General features: G+C 47.9%; 1 protein-coding gene and 1 long non-coding RNA gene across 8 annotated transcripts in view; both read left to right on the forward strand.

The window, feature by feature from the left end:
- CARMIL1 (capping protein regulator and myosin 1 linker 1) overlaps positions 1–15,822 on the forward strand; it is a 317,796-nt gene that overhangs the window by 4,977 nt on the left and 296,997 nt on the right. The gene's annotated exons all lie outside the window — the stretch shown is intronic.
- LOC138849708 (uncharacterized) lies at positions 4–10,552 on the forward strand. Its single transcript, XR_011388784.1, has 2 exons — positions 4–7,413; positions 9,375–10,552. It is a non-coding gene; the product is annotated as an uncharacterized lncRNA (long non-coding RNA).

Genomic DNA, 15,822 nt, shown 5'->3' on the forward strand with positions numbered 1-15,822 from the left:
AGTGTTACTGGTTTCTTCTTCTTCCAGTGCGTGGGAGGAACAGCGTCTTCTTCTGATGCTTTCATGGCTTCATTTTCATGCAGTGTTGGTTCTGGTGTTTTGCGTTTTGCTGGGAAGTTCTGGTAACCATTTTAGAGTAGTTGGAATTTTTCTTTGTTGGCACTTCAAAGTCGGGGCCTTTACATTTGAGAGATCAGGGTTTCTGAAACTCGGTTTCTCACGGTGGTAGTAGCAGCGACATATTTAGCTCCCTCCTGGAGATTGTTTTCTTATTAGTCAGAGTTTGATGTTCAGTGGGACTTTTTATTATCCTTGATGTGTGGCTGAGTAAATGACTTTATAAGGTTTGTGGAGGAGTTTAAAAAGAACCCATGTCATGATTTTTTTAAATTTCTCCAGTGTTACATCTGACTCCATCTAAGGGCAGATGACCAAGAATGTGAACCCAGAATTTGTCATTTCTCACCGGCTTTTGGTATTTCTCTGGGAAGGGGCTGCTGGAGGCAGCTCTGTCCTGTTGCATGGCTGGCGCACCTGGGGACTGGACCTTGTGGGCCCAAGTTCTTAGTCCTCAGGGACTAAGTTATCCACATAGAGGTGAAAAGGTTTTGTGGCATTTAAATGGCTTCTAGGTTGAGACTATGGCAAAGTTGAATTTACACTTAGATGGAGAGAGTATTTAAATTTTTTTTTTATCATGGGGATTCTCAGATTTGCAAAAACAGAGAATAGTATAGCAACTCTATGTACTTGCTACCCAGCTTGGAAATGTTGGACATTTCACTGGTGTTGTCTTATCTGTCTTCCGCATTGTTCTTTCCCACCTTTGGAATACTTTAAAACAAATCCCAGTCACAGACTTTTGAAAGAGTCTTTTTAATATCCCATTCCTTCAGTTGAAGTTGCCATGGAATTTGAAGTGTCTTTCTGATGACATCTGTTTTGAGAACTCTGCTCAAGCAGCGAGCCCTGGGGTCCGTGACTGCCGTTCCACGTGGCCGTGGCCGTGGCCGTGGCCGTGGGGAGGGGTTGCGCTGTTGCGTCTCCTGTGCGTGTGTGCACAGTCAGCAAGGCAGGGGCACCGGGAGGAGATGCTTCCAGGGCACAATGTGCCCATGTGTGCTGTGGGGTTAAGGTAATAAATAAACAGCAGAAATGACTGGATGATGGGTGCCGCTGGTCTGTTTCATTCAGCTTTAGCACAGGATACATTTCCTTAAATTACATTTTTTTTTTTAAATTTATTTTATTTATTTGAAAGACAGAGTTTCAGAGAGAGGTAGAGACAGAAAAAGAGAGGTCTTCCATCTGCTGGTTCACTCCCCAGATGGCTGCAACAGCCGGAGCTGAGCCAATCCGAAGCCAGGAGCCAGGAGCCTCTTCCGGGTCTCCCACGTGGGTGCAGGGGCCCAAAGACTTGGGCCATCTTCTTCCGCTTTCCCAGGCCATAGCAGAGAGCTGGATCGGACGAGGAGCAGCCTGAACTAGAACTGGCGCCCATATGGGATGCAAGTGCTTTAAACCAGGGTGTTAACCCGCTGTGCCACAGCGCCGGCCCCTAAATTACATTTTTTAAAAAATATTGTTCAGCCAAAGGATTGTGTCATATTTTAGCGAGAAGTATTGTTTCTGTCCTGTGCTGTTTAGTATCTTTATATTTATGGTAAATTTTTGTACAGTAACTTTATAGGGTGACTGAACCTCAGTGGCACTTATTTAAGTAGTGTTGCTGGGCCGGCACCGTGGCATAGTGGTAAAGCCGCTCCCTGCAGTGCTGGCATCCCATATGGGTGCCGGTTCGAGTCCTGGCCACTCCACTTCTGATCCAGCTCTCTGCTATGGTTTGGGAAAGCAGTAGAAGATGGCCCAAGTCCTTGGGCTCCTGCACGCACGTGGGAGAACCTGGAGCAGCTCCTGTCTCCTGGCTTCAAATCAGCTCTGCTCCGGCCATTGTGGCCAATTGGGGAGGGAATCAGCTGATGGAAGACTCTACCCCCCCCCCCCCCCGCTGTGCCTCTCCTCACTCTGTATAACTCTGACTTTCAAATAAATAAATATTTTAAAAAAGTAGTATTTGCTTCTGCAGTCTAAAAAATGGTGCTTGGTATTATATGGCTTGGATACTATTCATTATTCTGGGAATAAACGCGTGTCATCACTGGAATTTACAGTGTTAAATTTCAAAGACATATTTAAATGTCCAATATGATCGAATTAGCACTGTTTAAAAATAGTTCTAATTAGGACATAATGTGAAGTGTTTGCTGTTGTTTGTCTTCACGTTAGCTGGAGTTGATTAAGGTTGTCACCACATAGTGGAAGCATTTATTGCCTCAAGTCTGGAATCTTAGCATTTTCTAGTAGCTTTGCTGAAACTTGGGAGGGCCGCTACCTGCAGGGGCAGGAATTATTAATAAATACTCAAGTCCTGGCTTTCTCTGATGGGCTCCAGGTTTGAGTAAGGAGCTCTGAGAAGGAACCTCCAAGTCCCGGAGGTGGGAGTTTTGGAATTTAGAGAAACATTCTTGAGTTTGGAGGAACATAGTTACTTCATCAATTGCCCCTCCCCTAAAGCAGGTTAGAAATCTGCAGGCTTCGCAAGGGCTGCCAGGACGCCTCTTCTGAGTTGTTCTTCTAAGCAAGGCAGGAGTGAGCTGTGGGTTACTTGGTTCCTTCTTTCATACACTTCAAGACTATGCCATTTCTGGCTGAGTTTTAGGAGAGGGCTCATCTGCGTTTTCCTTTTTTCTCATGATCATAGCTGATGTTTGGACACTGAACAACTGCTCAACAGTTGTTGAGTACTGAGTGCTGAGTGCTGAGTACTTAACTGTACTTTATGCAGTGCCCATCACAGCCTGCAAGCCCTTTCCTTCTCCAGTTTCCTGGTGAGGACATGAGGTCTGGAGCGGCCAAAGGAACTTGGTCCAGGCCCTGCAGCTGGTTATCCACAGAGCTGGGGTTTGATCCACCTCTGCCTTCCCCACAGCCTTCAGCTAGGCCATTATGCTCAAAAGAAGAAGAAAATATCCAGAGAGGGTATTTGGCCTACTAGGTAATACGTCACTTAAGATGCCCGCATTTCACGTTGGAGAGCCTGGGTTGGCTCTACTCCTGTCTCCAGCTTCCTGCTAATACAAACCCGGGAAGCAGCAGTGACGGCTTAAGGAACCGGGTTCCTGCCACCCATGTGGGAGACCTGGATTGAGTTTCCAGCCCCAGTCCAGCCGTTGCTGGCATTTGAGAATGAACCAGGGATCTCTCTCTCTCTGCCTTGCAAATTAAAAGGAAGGAAAGAAGAGGAGAGAAGATTAGCATCCTTTGCCCTGTGGTTCATTGGTTGCTGACTGCAAACTGTGATGGGGTGATTTGTAGGTTAGAAGAGTCGGTATTCTTGTTTTGTTTTGGTTTTTGAGTTGATTTTTACATTAATTTTTGTCCCATTTTGTTGAACAAAATAGGCACATGTTATGTGTATAGTCTCTGACTTCATGGGATTCCTTGCAGTTGTCAGATACTATACAGTATTTTTAAGACTTTGAAAGGCAGAGAGAGAGAGAGAGAGAGAGAGTGCGTGCGAGTGAGCTGTCATCTGGTTCATTCCTCAAATGCCTGCAACAGCTGGAGCCGGGAACTCAGTCTAGGTTTCTCATGAGGGCTCATGAGCGCCTCCTGCCCACCTCTTGATTAATAGTGTGTGGGGGTCTATGGGTGAGGTGGGTCCAAGAGACCAAAGCAATGTAAGTGTAATCACAATTACTGAGCTCTGGCTGGTCGCAGGAGGCCCTGTAGCCAGTTAAATGATTAGTCCCTTAAACAGCTAGTCAAGCTGTGACCACCTGATTAGTTGATTGGCTGGGCTGTAGCTAATTACATTGTTTCCTTTGTCTCCCATTTTTCTGTAAATGCTCTGTGATCACATTGTTGAATGGAATCCTCAGGACCTAGTCTTTTTTTTTTTTTTTTTTTTTTTAATTTTATATGAAAGGCAGAGTTAGAGATTTTCCATCCACTGGTCACTCCCCAAGTGGCTGCAGCCGTCAGGACTGGGCCAGGCCCAAAGCCAGAAGCCTGGAATTCCATTCGGGTCTCCCATGTAGGTGGCAGGGACCCAGGCACTTGGGCCATCTTCTGCTGCCTTCCCAGGCACATCAGTGGGGAACTGGATCAGAAGTGGAGCAGCCGGGACTAGAACCAGCGCCATATGGGATGCTGGCCTTTCAGGCTGTGCTGTGTATTGCCTTCGCCATCCCCCGACTGTGGTTTTGGGTGATGCCCAAATCATTTTTGTTTTGCTTTGATTAAATAAACCCTGCTGATTTAATTGGTTTAGGGAATTTTCCTTTTAACGCAGTCTACATGGGACCAGGCGCTGATTTGTGATGTGCCCTGAGCAGGTGGCTGGGGGGCTGTGAGAGCACATGGGGGGAACCCCTGACTCAGGCTGAGGGGCAGGGAAGACTTCAGAAGGAAGCGACACCAAGCTGGTCCTCGCTGGGATAGGTAGCAGGTAGCGAGGGGAAGAGTGGAGACTTGCCCTGGACAGAGGGGACAGAACATGCCTGCAGTCCACAGGGAACTTAATCTGGGGAGGACACCTAATGCGTATGGCTGGGACAAGGGGCACGAGGTGTGGAGTGGGCAGGCATCGCGCTTGGTTCCTTCCGTGCAGCAGGTGACCCTGGGCACTGGTTAAGCAGGTCTCGCTGCCTGTTTCTGATGACTCCACGAAGACTTTATTCTCCCTTCTCTGGTGAGGCAAGAGGGCTCAGGGGTTAAGGGCTCCGCTTTTGGAGCCACAGCTGGTTCACTCTGCAGCCCAATGGCTTTATACTACTGTTGAGAATTTCCCTTTTAATGAAGCAGGTGTCATAACAGTATTTCTATACAGTTGCTTTAAAAACGAAGTGGGAAGGTTTCACATACTGGTTAGCACAATGCTTAGCATATGACAGAGACATATGACAGATGTTAAAGAAGGGGGGTTGGGAGGCATCAGGGTTCTCAGTGGCACAGGCATGCCAGTCCTTTAGATGCCCACTGCCCCTGTGGAGAGGTTGATATCAGCTCACCAAGAGGGTTTACGCGTGGCTGTGATGCCTCCTTAGCAGGATAGAGAGCAAGAGACTAAAGACTGGATCCGAAATTGCTAAGCTATTTGCTGGTCAGATGAGATCAGAAATGCTAGGGTGACCCAGGGAAGAGTGTGCTATGCCCAATTAAACTTGGCCGGGCAGGGTGTGAAAATCAGTTTCTTTACTGCATGGCTTTTAAACTGCAGGTCATTAAACACCTGGCTGCATTTGCATTTGTAAGAATCAGATGCAGTGCGATGCCTTTTTCCTAAACAGGGAGGGGACAGGCCAGAGCTCCTGCTTCTGGGGACAGCTTACAGGAAAGAAGGGACAGGCCACAGTTGGCTGTCCATCAGGACGCGTGTTCTCCTGGGGCATGGGCCTTCAGCCCGTGTCCAGCTGCAGCCACCTGGCTCCATGTTCCGTCTCAGGTGGGTATGGAGTCTGAGGAGATGGAGGGCGGGCTGTACTGTGAAAACTGGGTGGAGGTTCAGTCAGCACATGGACATGGGGGATCAGAGTCACTTGCTAAGAATGCCCCGCCCCTTAAGGATGGCAGGGAACGGGATTGGAGCCACCCGTGGTGTGTGGTGCAGTGCTGGGTGCGGGCCACAAGGGACCACAGGAAACACAGGTGTAGTGGTGGACGTTGTGGGACAGCAGGTGAGCTGGTCCTTGTGACACTCACATCCCTCCTTGGAGTGCCTGGGTCCAAGTCCAGGCTCCTGCTAGTGTGCACCCTGGGAGGCAGCGAGTGATGGCTCAGGCAGTCGTTCCCATCACCCATGTGGGAAACGTGGGTTGAGTTCCTGTTTCCTGGCTTTGGCTTGGCCCGGCCCTGGCTGTTGGGCAGGAAACCAGTGGATGTGAGATCTCTCTCTGTTTCTCTGCCCTTTCAAACAAATATACAAGCATTTAAGAAATAAAATATTTAAAGAAATAACTCCTTAATGCGATTATAACGAATGATAGAAAGAGATCTAGATCTTGTGGAATCGTAGTGTGAGTGTGATACCACTTTCATTTTACATCCATGGCTGCTCTTCGCTGACCCCTGGCAGTCACTAATCTGTTCCTCATTTCTCTTGTTTTGTCACTTTAAGGCCAATGTCATCATAGACAAGCCTTCCAGAGATTGGCTTGTCCCACCGAGTGTGGTTCCTGGACATTCTTACTCGAGTGGCTGCGTGCCTCAGGTGTCCCCATGTTTTTTTTTTTTTTTTTTTTTTTTTCCTGAGTGGAGGCCGTGTAGTGTGTTACCCACTCACCTGTTGGTGGACATCGGGGGCATTTCCTGTTTTAGGATTAGGAAAATCGCTGACACAGATGTTTGTGTGCCGTTTTTGGAGGGTGAGCACACGTCTCCACTCTGAGGGGAATGCCAAGCAGTGCAGTTGCTGGTGTGCAGGGAGTTGCGTGTTTAGTTTTGTAAGAAGCCAGCGAACTTTCCCAGAGTGGCCGTGCGGTTGTCTGCAGTGAGTGAGCCACTCCCTCTAGATCTGTAGCAGCTGGTATTTTTAAATTTTTTGAGGATGAATGGGTGAAAGCAAAATATTGTCAGGAGGAAGCAAGGCCTCGGTAACTTCTTCCCACCACACTTGAGCTGTCGCTTGTGTGGGGGGAGGAAAGAGGCGCTCCCTCCCCCAAGACTGTGCTCCAATGGACGCAGAAGGTCCGCGCCTCTTGTCTTTTTGTTTGATTTTGGAATTTGGGTGATATCATCTTTGCCAACCCCCGGTGCTTCCATACCCCTCGTAAAATAGGTCAGAAGTGGGGCTCCTTTCTTATTGGCTGGCGTGGATAGGGAAGTGGCAGGCAAGGTAATCCTTCTGGTTTGTGCACCTGCTCTGGTTAAAACTGTTCATTTCAGTGTACGTATTTTGTTTTGAAAAGTAAACATAGGATCCCTTCATTATTTATGCATGCCTTTTGTGCACCCTAGTTAGCTTTGGTTGAAATAACGGTAAGTTCATTTTATTTTTATTTATTCATTTTTAAAGGTTTGTTTATTTGAAAGTCAGAGTTACACAGAGGGAGAAGGAGAGGCAGAGATAGAAAGAGAAAGAGAGAGAGAGAGAATCTTCCATCCGCTGGTTCACTTCCCAGTTGGCCACAGTGGCTGTAGCTGGGCCGATCTGAAGCCAGGAGACAGGAGCTTCTTCTGGGTCTCCCATGCGTGTGCAGGGGCCCAAGGACTTGGGCCATCTTCCACTGCTTTCCTAGGCCATAGCAGAGAGCTGGATCGGAAGTGGAGCAGCTGGGATTCAAACCGGCACCAATATGGGATGCTGGCGCTTCAGGCGGTGGCTTTACCCGCTATGCCACAGAGCGGGCCCCGGTAAGTTCATTTTAAAATGTTGGAGAAGAATGTGGTTTTTATTGGGTGAAATGTAGGCCTAAAATATTTCAGTGGCAGTGCCGTCTCTTATTAACTCAAAAATGTAAACTCTACTCCTACCTGTTTATTTAAAAAAATGCATTAAAAAGGAACTGGCTCTCCTATAGAAGTGTGGTAAGTATTTGGCCCACTTAAGCATTCATGAGTTATTTTAAATCTCCACTCTCCCTGAAAATGGAAACCATTGTTCTTTTACACTAGCCTGGCCGGTTTGTTTAATGTTTTCCCAGTGTCCCCGTATCTAACAGCTAACTTGATCCAGCAGTGTGGCCTGGTCACACTCACTTTTCAGATCAGAATCCTTCTGGAATTTCTGTTGTGCAACTGCTTTCAGGAGACAGCAACCTAGGCAGATGGTTTCCAAACTTCTTTTCCATTTTTTTTTAATTAAAACCAATAGTACAATTTGTTTTTCGATGTACCAGCTTGTAATTTAAAATTTCAATTTGTAAATTAAAAATTAAAAAAATTTTAAAGCTTTTTATTTATTTCGAAAGGCAAAGCAACAGGGAGCAGAGGGGAGACAGAAAGAAAGGAGCCTCCATCTGCTGGTTTCTTTCAGCAAATAGCTGAAGTTACCCACCTGGGACTCCCACACAGGTGGTGGGGCTCAAGCACCTGGTCCATCTTCTGCCTTCCCAGGCACATTAGCAGGGAACTGGATCGGAAGCAGAGCAGCTGGGACTGAACTGGCACTCTGATATGGGATGCCGGCATCACAAGCGACAGTTTAACCAAAACAGTGGCCCCCTGGTAGTGAGATTTTAGGAGTGTATTTTGCAGACCCATAAACCCGGGGTACTCTAAACCCAATCAGTGACTTCAATCAGGCTGATTTGGTGAGCATGATTAGAAACAGTAGAAGGAGAGATTAGGTTTTGCTTTTGTTGCATGGTGTGCGGAAGACTCTCGCTTCACTAGTTAGCCAGTTAGATACAAGAATGAAATCTACATCAAACGCTTGTGGACCACGGTGGCTTTTGAAGATGCAGTTGTCAAGTCACCACGGGAGCTCTGAGTTTGCATTCTCGGAGCCGGCCTCTTGTACCAGTTGTTGGGTAATTTGAACAGTTCTTTTGTGGCACCGTGAGGAGTCTCAGCTTTTAGGGATCACTTACAGTGCAGTGCCTCGGTGGTTTTCAGAGCACCTGGGTGAAGTTACATGGCTAGAGGAACTTGAGCTTTAGAAAAGAGCCAGCACATTGGAGCAGGTACCAGGGAGCACGCTGGTGTTGCTAAGGCGCTTGGCCAAAGTTTTGAGAAATTCAGAATAAAAGAATCCATGTTTGAATACTTCAGAATTTACCCAAACTCAAAACTGGAGTCAGCTTGCAGCTGTTGGCCCTGAGCTCTGGGTAGGGGGCGGCTCCAGCATGCATTTCCTTGGCCAGCAGTTCTGATCTGGCTGAACCTGTTACCTGAGCTGCCTTGACACCTGCTCCCCACCTGCAGCTGCCCCAGTTTCTTCTGCAGTTAGGATAGGTGAGTCAGATGACCCGGGGCACAGACTGCTGGATGTATACCAGACTTGGTTTAACTTTGCATTGTTCTTAAAAAGATACGCCTTCAGCCTCTGGAATTTGCAACCTTGGGGCCAGGAAGTCTAGGTACACCTTGGGAGGGGAGGGAACAACTGAGGAGGGGGAGTAGGAGAGTGGATGAAATCGAGGAGTGAGGAAACCTAACTGAAGTACTAAACAAACTTTTTTCATGGTTATCAAATAGTTACAGAGAAAACAAAGGCTAGCCGACTGTAACCCCCTGAGGATTCATTCCATTGGAAACTTTGTTGATATCAGTTGTTAAAGTCCCTGGCACAGTGGCTAAGATGTTGCCCTGGGACGCCTGCATCTGGTGTGAGAGTTCTTGGGTTTGAGTGCCGGCTCTGCTTCTGATTCCAGCTTCCTGCTCACACGCACCTTGGGAGGAGGAGGAAGGTGATGTCTCCGATAGCTGAGTCCCTGCCACCCGTGTGGGAGACCCGGGTTAAGTTCTGGATTCTGGACGGTGTCCTGGCGCAGTCCTGGCTGTTGAGGTTTTTTGAGGAGTGAACCAGCAGGTGGAAAATTTCTGTCTCTGTGCCTTTCAGACAAAATGAAAAAAAAAAAAATTAAATTTGGTATTAAGATGTAACTAAAATTTGATGGTCAGATTTTTTTTTTCTTCATACGTATCCTGAGCTTTCTAAAATGTTTATTGTCCATTGATAGAATGCAAAAATCCAGATTGGCATTTATGGGACATGTTGTCATACCTTCATGTTACTGTGCCCTGTGTCTCTTGAAATAGATTATTTTCCTCAGCTCTGAGAAACGAGGAGTAAAGGGTGAAAGAAAGAGGCTGGGCTGGTGAGTGTGTGTTTGTGGATATCAGCAGTAAGGAAAGCACACCTTTCCTTCACTTTGAGCCACAACTTCGTTTGCTGGAAGGAGTTTCTTACTTGAAAAGATTCTTTCTTCGAATGCCTTGGCCATCCGGTGTCTTGGCTTCCTTAGACGTCCCCGTAGAGGTAGAGATCAAGTGCGTACAAGGGCCTGCGCTCTGCTTGCAAGCATTTGAGACAAATGTGCTTCATCCCTGCCAAAGTGCTGGGGACTTTCTGCTGATCCTTGGGTCTTGGGGGGTCTCAGGAGGTATTATGGGGATTGGCTGGGATTAGTAGGCAAGGATTGTCCAGGCAGGAGCTGTTGTGTTCAGATTGACTCAAGCAGACTCTGGGGAAATTTATTCAGACCTTGCTGTCACTGGTCTAGGAGAAGCTTCTCCCATGGCATCTCTGATTGTGGGGGTTCTTTTTTTTTTTTTTTTTTGCTTATGGCTTTGTCCAAATACTGACGGAGTTTGTGTGTCAAGAGCCTCGGGTGGTCACTGACATCATACATAAGAGTGTTAATTGTTAGATTAACAACAGGAGTTACTGTGCACTAACTCCCCATGCAGGACTTCTGTCCTCAATGAGTTGTATTGTGAAAGTTCACTGTAAAACTTGTTCTCAAACAGTTGTGTGTGTGTGTATGCAAATTGTTGAAATCTTTACTTAGTATAGAGTTGGTCTTTTGTGTATAAAATTAATTGAAAATGAATCTTAATGGAGAATGGGACTGGCAAGGGGGGAGGGGGTAGGGGGAGGGGTGGGAGTGTGGGTGGGAAGGTGGGTATGGTGGGAAGAATAACTATATTCCTAAAGTTGTACTTATGAAATTTGTATGCCTTAAAAATAAATTAAAGATTTATTTATTTGATTGAAAGGTAGAGTGACAGAGAGAGGAGAGACGGAGTGCCCGTCTCCTAGTTCATTCCCCCAAATACCCACAATAGGCAGCGTTGGGTTTCAGCCAGGTGAAGTTGGGAGCTGGGAGCTCCATCACCATCTCTCACATGGTTGGTAAGGACTCAAGGACTTGAGCCTCACCTGCCGCCTCCCAAGTGCATTAGCCCGGAGCTGGGTCGAAGCCGAGTAGCTGGGACTCAGACTGGCACTCAGATGTGGGATGTGTGTGTCCCAAGTGGCAGCTGAACCCACTGCACCACAGTGCTGGCCCTGGGCTACCCACTTTCTACTTCTCTGTTTCTTGTAATGAGCAAGGCACGAGCTGCAGACAGCCCTTTCTTAGTGAGGGCTAGAATTCGCCTCTCAAGAACTTCTCTCCAGGTTTTTTTCTAGCCTGGTCCCCTGGAACATCACAGAAGTTCTGCTGTCTCCTATCCGTGGGTGCCACTTGAGTATTTCAAGGTGGCTCTTGTTTTACTGGGTCTGATGGTCCTCAGGCTAAGTGAAGGCCTTGTTTCCAGGCTTTTCACACTTGGCTTTGGAATCACTTTATTTGTCAATGAGACTTTCAAACTGCAGCGTTTTAGACTCTTGCTTGTTTGGCTAATACTTTTTTTTTTTTTTTTTAAGATTTTATTTATTTATTTGAGAGGTAGCGTTACAGACAGTGAGAGGAAGAGACAGACAGAAAGGTCCTGCTTCCACTGGTTCACTCCCCAGATGGCTGCAATAGCTGGAGCTGAGCCAATCCAAAGCCAAGAGCCGGGGGCCTTCTCCAGGCCTCCCACGAGTGTGCAGGGCCCAAGCACTTGGGCCATCTTCTACTGCTTTCCCAGGCCATAGCAGAAAGCTGGATCAGAAGAAGAGCAGTCGGGACTAGAACTGGCCCCCATATGGGATGCCAGCACTGCAGGTGCAGGGTTAACCTACTGCACCACAGTGCCGGCCCTGGCAAATACTCCTGAATTGAAATAAACAGACTTTCTCAGCATCTTGAGTGGTCTCTTGTGGGTGTAGTGTGTGGCGACACAGAATCTGTTTCTCAGGGTGGGCATTTCTCTGCGTAGTGTGGGAAACCTCAGCGTGAGTGGGTTCAGCATGGTGAGGATGGCCAGGTATACAGGCCTGGGCATGGAAAAGCCTTTGTTGTTATTGTTTATTTGAACAGAGAGAGAGGGAAAGACGAGAGAAAGATCTTCACCCACTAGTTTACTCCCCGAATGTCCACAGCAGCCAGGGCTGGGCCAGGTTGAGACCAGGGGTCAGGAACTCCACCCAGGTCCCCCATATGGGTGGTAGGGGCCCCAGTATTTGGACTGTCATTCACTGCCTCTCAGGTGCGTTAGTAGGAAATTGGTTTGGAAGCATGTAGCAGCCAGGACTTGAACCAGGCTCTCTGATAAGAGATGCAGGCATCCCTAGCAGTGACTTAACTTGTTGTACTGCAATGCCCAGCCCTCATTGTCATTTTTCAATCTGATATTTGCACTACTAAAACACATTATAAAAATATAGGAAGGTGGGGCTGGTGCTGTGGTGCAGCAGGTAAAGCCACCGCCTGCAGTGCCGGCATCCCATATGAGTACTGGTTCGAGTCTTGGCTACTCCACTTCTGATCCAGCTCTCTGCTATGGCCTGAGAAAGCAGTGGAAGATGGCCCAAGTCCTTGAGCCCCTGCACCCACGTGGGAGTCCCGAAGGAAGATCCTGGCTCCTGGCTTTGGATCAACACAGCTTTGACTGTTGTGGCCAGTGGGGAATGAATGATCGGATGGAAGACCTCTTTCTCTCTCTGCCTCTCCTTCTCTCTCTGTGTAACTCTGACTTTCAAATAAATAAATAAATCTTAAAAAAAAAAATAGGAAGACAAAAGTGAAAGCGTCCCTGATCCTGTCAGTTCAGATATAATCATTGGAAGAATTCACTTAAGTATGTTTCATATTTAAATATATGCTATATTTTAAAACAAAGGAATCCTGAATATGTTGTGATAAACTTTGCAAATTTAGTTTTTAGAAGCAACACCCTCTCTGATAGTTTGTTTCTGTATCAGTTTGAATTTCTACTCGGCACTGTTGGCTCACCACAGAGGTGTCTGGAATTTATCTCACCAGGACCCTGATGGTCAGCTAGTTTGGTTGTCCCCAATATTTTGCTTTATAAGTGTACACATCCTCCTATTTATTTCTCTTGGATAAATTCCTGGAAGTGGAATTGCTTCCCAATAGGCATTTTAAAGGATGCGTTTTTCACCTGATTGTTATTCAGGAAGTCTCAATAGAGAATAATTCCTCCACCTCATCAGTTTTATTGCCTTAAAAAAATGCACTTGGCAGAATGCTTGTTCTCTTTGTTCAAGTCTTTGTATTTCTTAGGTCACTGCTCCCTGGACTGTAGCTCCTGAGGCAGACTCATTTCATGCAATTTAGGGCCCTTTTTAGTCTGCCTTGTTGGCCTTTACTGCATTATGTGTGTGGGCATGGAGAAGTTGTGTGGCCCCCGGGTTTACTGGTCACCGCGCAGTCACAGCTCTAAAGTATCACTGGGTTGGCAGAAGCAGCCATGGCTTTGTCCTTGGCTGGCCCCGGGCTAGGCTGTAGCAGATGATTTAGATCTTTGCCCTTGCAAGCTCTGACAAATGGCACTAGAGTGGATTTGCAGAAGATATGGCGCATGGCCCTTTTGTTAAAGGAAACCAGTGAACAAGCCACCAGCTGCTATACACGTGGAGCCAGTCACCGTCTTAGAAGATGTCATAGTGTTGTGACGAAAGGCGACAATGCTTTTCTCCCCAGACAGTTCTTCAAGCACTCATTTCACCCATGCAGCTGGTGGCAAATCTCCAGTCCTGTGGACAGGCCTTCCCCTCTTCGCTGACATCTGCACAGGGGCCTTCCTTCCCCTCTCACCTCTCTTGCTCACTTCCTGACCGCTCCCCATCTCCCTGCCCTGGGTGGGCGGTGGGGGGTGTCCAGGTGTTGAGAACTCCCTCCTCTCTTGCTCCAAGAGCGCCACCCCATGGAGCCCCTTCTCCTTGCCCGGGCCCTCCAGGCTGCCACTGGGTCACCTGTTGCTTGCAGCTATTAGCTGCCTCTGAAATGGCTCCATTATGCTGGGAGTTACAGGCAGGGGAGAACTAGAGTAGCAGGAGTGGGGGAAGTGACGTGGCTGCAGAAGCCTTGCAGAGCTGTGCGTTGCTCCATTCTCTGCTCTGATTCTGGGCTCCTTGCTGTGTAGGGCTTAGTGACACGTTGCCACAGAATGTGAGCTCAAGTGTGGCCAGCACACATCCAGGCTGGTTGCGTAGGGGTGTTTTTTGGTTTCCTGGAGTCCTGACAGCTCACTGGGCACTTCAAGCATCTTGGATCCTCTTCTTTTAAATCCTCAGGAAGTTTCTGTTCTGTGCATCCTTGGGACAAGGAAACCCTGTGCATGGCCTTGTTCGCTGAATCCATGCAGGCACAGTTCGTGCTGATAACAGCACAGCTGGCCTGCAGGGAGTGACTTAAGTTGCCATTGAAGTCTCCCAGCCTTCTTGTCCCTTATCACAACGTTGATTGCCCTCAAATTCCTTCTTTGGGAGGTCCTGGGAGCTATTTCCTCTCTGGAAAAAAAAAAAAAAAGATTGAATTTCAATTGTCCTTAACCCTCCATCACTTTGCTTTGGGGGAGGGCAGGGGAAGGGGCCTGTTGGGTCTCTAGGGTTCAGTATTTCTTTCCTGGCGAGGGCTGGAAGCAGCCTTGCTTGTCAGCACAGCACCAGGCTGCAGGGGAGAGGCACTGAGCACCTTGTCACTCTGAGTGTCCTGAGACCCCTCTGTGGGTCTCGCTGCCAAGATGCCACCTGATGCCCGCAGGTTGTCCGTGGACCTGCTGTCAGCTAAGTGCCGTGGACACAGCAAGACCTCTTCGTTCCGCTCTCTGTGGCATCTCTGACTGTAGCCCGTCTTCATCCATCAGAGGCCGGCTCTGCATTTTAATGTCTCAAACAGCGATGCTTGTGGGGTTACCTCCCCTGAAGTCCAGCAGTGCTGTGTTTCTCTCTGATGACTCCTTGGACATTTTCTACCTCCCATTCTTTTAGCAATATCTTCTGTGTTCTTAGCCTGTTGGCCTGCAGTTTGAATCCAGAAAGTGCCATGTGCTGCCTTTTATCCCGTTAGGGTGAATTATGTAACCTCTCTGTGCCGTACTCTTCAACTGTAAAGCATAGTTAAGAACAGAACCTACTTCATGATTTGTTTTGAGAATTAAATGAGATAAATTCATTGAAGATATTAAAATTGGTGTCTGCTCATAGGAAGTGATCAATAGATCTTCAGTTATTGTTGTTGTGATGTAGTGCAGTGATGATGCTAAATGCTTTGATTTTTTTTTTTTTTTTTGACAGGCAGAGTGGACAGTGAGAGAGAGAGACAGAGAGAGAAAGGTCTTCCTTTGCCGTTGGTTCACCCTCCAATGGCCACTGCGGCTGGCACGCTGCGGCCGGTGCACCGCGCTGATCCGATGGCAGGAGCCAGGTGCTTCTCCTGGTCTCCCATGGGGTGCAGGGCCCAAGCACCTGGGCCATCCTCCACTGCACTCCCTGGCCACAGCAGAGGGCTGGCCTGGAAGAGGGTCAACCGGGACAGAATCCGGTGCCCCGACCGGGACTAGAACCCGGTGTGTCGGCGCTGCAAGGTGGAGGATTAGCCTAGTGAGCCGCGGCGCCGGCCTTAAATGATTTGATTTTTGAGAACCTGGTTTTATTTGTCATTGTCATAAATTGGGAATTTTATGTAATTCTTTCAAAACAAACGCTTTGACTTTGCATCTCTTCCTGGCCTGGTAAGAGGTAATTGTTGCAGTGCTTTCTCTGCTCGGCTGCTTTATAGGCTAACATAAATTGTCTATGGAAATGGGGTTGGGGGACAGGTGCTGTGGTGTAGTGGGCTAAGCGTCAGCCTGCAGTGCCAGCATCCCATTTGGGTGCCGGATCAAGTCCTGGCTGCTCCACTTCTGATCCAGCTCTCTGCCATGGCCTGGGAGAGCAGTAGAAGATGAGCCGAGTCCTTGGGGCCCTGCACCCGTGTGGGAGAC

The sequence above is a fragment of the Oryctolagus cuniculus genome, chromosome 5 (assembly GCF_964237555.1).
Source record: "Oryctolagus cuniculus chromosome 5, mOryCun1.1, whole genome shotgun sequence".
NCBI classification, from domain to species: Eukaryota; Metazoa; Chordata; class Mammalia; order Lagomorpha; family Leporidae; genus Oryctolagus; species Oryctolagus cuniculus.